Source organism: Microcebus murinus, chromosome 18, assembly GCF_040939455.1.
Source record: "Microcebus murinus isolate Inina chromosome 18, M.murinus_Inina_mat1.0, whole genome shotgun sequence".
NCBI lineage: Eukaryota > Metazoa > Chordata > Mammalia > Primates > Cheirogaleidae > Microcebus > Microcebus murinus.
In genome coordinates this window covers 57,651,544-57,656,609 of record NC_134121.1, presented here as the reverse complement: position 1 = coordinate 57,656,609, position 5,066 = coordinate 57,651,544, and the positions used below count along the sequence as shown (strand labels likewise).

General features: G+C 44.8%; 1 non-coding gene across 1 annotated transcript; it reads left to right on the top strand.

Moving 5' to 3' along the window:
- The first annotated feature begins 2,478 nt into the window (after positions 1–2,478).
- Positions 2,479–2,585, top strand: LOC142862273 (U6 spliceosomal RNA). The gene has a single exon (XR_012913346.1). It is a non-coding gene; the product is annotated as a U6 spliceosomal RNA (small nuclear RNA).
- The last annotated feature ends 2,481 nt before the right edge of the window (positions 2,586–5,066 follow it).

Below are 5,066 nucleotides of genomic sequence, written 5' to 3'. Positions count from 1 at the left end.
TTGAGTGTTTAAGGACACACAGGAGCCAGATGAAGATAGAGAAGGCAGGGAAAGAAACATTTGAGCCTAAAGGAGGAGTATGTACAAAAATACTCTATAACTCTCTTACCTCCCAGGTTTTGTACATACTGCTCCCTTGGGCTCAAATGAGTTATAGAGTATTCAGGAAACTGTAAATAGTTTAAAAGAGCAGGGACAAAGGGAGGTGGATAAGAATTGAGTGTGTTGTCATCATGGGCCAGCCACAGGGGCCAAATGGAGCACGCCGAGTTTTGAACCTTATCTGCCACCCCACTTCTTCTATTTGTGTTTTAGAAAGTCCACCCTGGCTGCAGTGGAGGTAAGGGCTTGGAGAGGGCCATGATGATCAGTTAGCAGGCTCGAGAAGCTACCCAGGAAGGATGGTGGTGTGGACCAGGTCAGGTGATAGAAATGGGGCCAGGATGCTGAGGAGGGCAAGTCACAGAACTTGGTGCTTCATTGGTAAGCTCAGCATCAGAGGAAACCCTCAAAGCCTGAGAGGAGTAAGCAGCCTTTGTTCACAACTTAAGCCAAGGGAATTCTATGTTAGAACTTCCTAGATCCGTTGGGCAAGTGGGAGTAGAATTCCAAATGCCCAAGTTTAGGCTGTCACTGGATGTCTAGGTCTTTCTCACTAAAGAGAAGCTTAGAAACATGGGCTCGAAATACCAGCATCTTGGAAGGCAGGGGCAGGAGGATCGCTTGAGACCAGCCTGGGCAACATAGTGAGACCCCATCTCTATAAAAAATTTAAAAAAATAGCCAGGCACGGTGTCATGTACCTGGAGTCCCAGCTATTCCAGAGGCTGAGGCAGGAGAATTGCTTGAGCCTAGGAGTTTGAGGCTGCAGTGAGCTGTGATCACACCACTGCACTCCATCCTGCAGCCTTCTGGTAGACAGAGCAAGACTCTTGTCTCTAAAAAAGAAATAGAAAAGAAAAAGAAAGAAAAGAAACATGGGCTCAAGGATGCCCCTGAAATGGTCTTGAGCCAGCTCCCAAGGGAAGGGGTCAGCTGTCAGGCCAGGTTTGTGGCCTCCAAGGTCAGTAAATTCCAGGGCAATGTCCAGATCTTACCTGCAGGTGGCAGCACCATAACTCACAGAAAAGAAGGTTGAGAAACCATTTTTGAATATTCGAAACGGCAAACCCCAAAGGAAGAGAAACTTTTTGATAATTTAGTTTGTGCATTCTGAAGTGATTGATGCGGCCAGTTGGCAACTAGCAAGTTTTGCTACAGAAACAATAGGTTTTCATAGCAGGGTGTGATTTTTACTTCACAACTGGCCCCTTACTCCCATTTCTTTCCACTATTTAACATTAGCCGCAACATATTCAAAATACTACTACCTCTAGTGTGTTTTTTTCTCCTGATGGAATGATCGTGGGCAATGTTCTCTCAAGTTTCTGAGTCTGTGTCTGTAGAAAAAAAAAATATCAAAAAGACGGTGTAACAAATGTTTCCTTTAAAAAAAAGTCACCCACAACCGCACCATTCCAACACAATTATTTTTACTTTCAAATGTCCCTTTCCAAATCTGGTCCATATGCATATGCCTTTACATAGACATACTGAGAGTGTTTTATCAATGCTACATTTGAAAAGGAAGTACGTAAATTTTGCCCCCCTGTTCTACTCTTTTTTGAGCTCTCACCCACTTCCTTAGCTTTAAATACTGCCTTGGCACCAAAAAGGCAGCCACACTTTTATCTCTGGTCAGCCTCCGTTATTTATTCATCCATCCATCCATTTATTCACTTTATGCACTGTGCTGGGTACTGAAAATACAGGTGTGAAAAGGCGTGGTCCTGTCTGTCGGTTGAGCTTGTAGACCAACTAGGGGGGGTGTAGGGGGGCCTGGGGTTGGGGTTGTAGGAAAAGGAGAGCCAAGGAATAACAATGATGCAATGAGATCAGAGCTACTGTGGGTATTTTGAAGAAGAAGCCCTAAAACTGACTAAGGGACCTAGAGAAAGGGGAGGCCAACTGAGCAGAGGAAATTGCATGTGCAAAGACATAGACATTCAAAAGATCATGGCACCTTCTGGAAACCACAAGTGGTTTAGTATTGATGAAGTTATATGTTGGCTGGGGACTGAAAGGGTAGGGCTGGCTGTCAGGGCCAAATCTTTAAGGACCTTGCAAAGGACTTGAGACATTTTCTTGTGGATGATAAGTATCTTAGTTCCAAATGATTTTCTACTCTGCAGCCAGAATGATAAAGTATTTTGAAGATGAAAATCTGACCATGGCCCACTCCTGCTTCAGTATCCCATAAAATGGAATCCCAATCTTTGGCAATATGAAAAGGTCCTTCATGAGCCTCTCTAGTGTCTTCACCCACATGCCATAGAAGCTGCCTCAGAACCAAGAAATTTATAAACTTCTCTTGTTTCCCCACCCAAAGCACAGGGGCTCTCTGATTCAGATAACTTCCTCCAAAAGAAATGCAATTGTGTGCTTGCTTTGGCAGCACATATACTAAAATTGGAACGATGCAAAGAAGATTAGCATAACCCCTCTGCAAGGATGACATGCAAATTCATGAAGTGTTCCATAAAGGGAAAAAATGCAATTATTTTAAAACTTCCTCCTGAGGAATCTCACCAAGTAAGCAGGAAAGATTAACCACCAGAGAAGAGAAAAGACCAAAAGTCATCACCACACCCAGACTAGTCAAGTGAAGCAGTGGGAGTGGAAAAAGAACAAAGGAATCTGTAACTGGTTGTGATCAATTAGCTGTAAACAGTAAACACCACTACACTTAGATCAGCCCCAGACAGACTTTTCATCTATTTTCTGAGGGTAGCTGAGATTGTCTAGGAGACTTTATCTGCATAATGAGACAACCTTTCTTCACGGTGAAGTTCCACCCCTCAACTTTCTGAAATTTCTCAGCACTCCTACCCTCTAGAGCTCAGAGGAACTTTGTCCTAGGATGTTGTCTGTTTTTTGGACTCATTCATTTCCCCTAAAAAATCATTTACTACCCCTCAAAATTGCCTACATTTCCCCATCTCCCTCTGCTTTATTTAAAGAGTGCTATTTAAGCTTCAGCCACCTGGCCCTTCTTTGAGTCTTATATTTTTTTTACTGCTCCCATACACACTTGCATGTCAATCAATTTGTAGGTTAATCTCTTGTCAGTGTATTTCAGCAGACTCAAACCTTCAGAGGAGGGAAAAATTCCCTTCACCCCTACAATCCTCTCCTCGCCTGCCCCTTCCCTGTCCTCTGTGCCCATCCCCTCTAGTCTGCTACTCCTCCTGACTGGTAAATTTCTTTGTTGTTCTCCCCATTACCCAGGCCTACTCAAAACAAAAAATTGCAGCTCTTCCCTCACTTCCTCCTCCTCTCTGCTCAGCAGCCAAGTCCTTCTCTTTCATTTCCATTTTTTCTGGCCACCAATCTAGAACAAAGTGGCATAATGGGGGTAAATAATGTGGGTTTTAGAACAAGGCAGGCCCAGGTCTAATACATTTTGGTTTCCTGGGGTAATTTACTGACCTCTCTAAGCCTGTTTCTGAGTCTATCAAATGGGGATGTTTGTTATCCACCCTATGACTTTGGTATGCATCAGGTGGTAAACGAATGGTCCTCTTGTTATTAATATTTTCCTCTGGTTATTTTTACCTCATAGCAGACATCTTCTGCTCAGAAACCTTCAGAGGTTTCTGTCTATGTGACAATGAAATCTAAGCTGTGCATCTTGGCCTTGTCTTTCATTTCTCCTTCTTCCAAATCCAGTGCTCTGGATGGATGATACAAAATATTAGCTGATTCCATCACTTTCCTCCCTGCTTTCACATGGCAGTTCAGACCAAGTCCTCCCTGATTACCTAAGCACTAAGTAAAGGCTCCTTCCTCTGCTGTCCCCATATATATAGTTCAGTGGCATTTAGGGCCAACTGCTTGTCTTGCAGACCAGGCAACTCTAGACTACAGAGCCCTGAAAGCAGAGGCTTTGTCTGGTTCATCTTTTATTCCGCAGAGCATCTTGCATGCAGTTGATGCTAAATAAATACTTGGTAAAAGAACAATTCATTTTCCTTATTTTAATGGGCTTGTTTTCTCTATAGAATCAGATGCCTCCTTATTCTCATATCAATGTGATTTTGCTGGCTTCCAAAGAATACGTTAACATTAGATGTGTTCTGTTCTCTCCTTTAACTGGAAAGGGCTTTTGGAACTGAAAGATCAGAGTCATCTCTCCAAGTCTCATCTGGCACTCCCAGGTACTCTCCAGCCTCATACTGGAATTGAACTACTTAGAACACTACTTTCTCTCTCACGCCTCCGTTCCTCTGTACTTACTCTCTGTACTTATGTGCCATTCCCTTTGCCTGAAATGCCCACACTCAGGCTCCTGTGCCTGGCGAGCTCCTACTCGTTCTCCAGGACTCAGCTCAGACGTCAAGGTATCACCTGTGCGAAGGCTTTTCTGCAGTGGGCAGAGCAGCGATGCCTCCCCCATCTGCTTAGCTTCTTCAGCATTCCCCAAACAATTGTAACAGGGCTATGGCATTATTTGTTTATGTTTCTTCTACTTCTCTAGAGTCTAGACCATGACCTTCTTGAGGCCCAGGATTTCTATTCCATACCCTCACAGTGCCTACCATATAGTAAGCACTTGATACCATCAACGAGCAAAACAATCCACTAATCATCTGTAGAGTTTGTACGGACCAGACTCTCAAACATTTCAAGATCTGATCCTCCATTTTAAGTGCTTCGTGCTGGAAGGAGATCTCCCCAATTGCTTTGGTTTTGTAGAAAGGGAAGGGAAAGTGACAAGAGTGTGAAAGAGTTATTCCTTCGGGACTGAGCTGTCATTTACTCGCTCTGGCACCGAGAGGGTTAAGGCGACTTGGGGGCGGGGCCATGCCAGCGCCTCCGGCTGTGGGAAGCCTGGCGCATGCGCCATAGCACCAAGCTGGTCTCCACCTGAGGGGGCCGGCCAAGGCAAAGCGCTTGCGCTCTGGGCCTTTTCCGCCGGGGGAAGTCTCGCGGGGGAGGGGCGCAGCGGGGCGGGGCCGCGTGGGGTA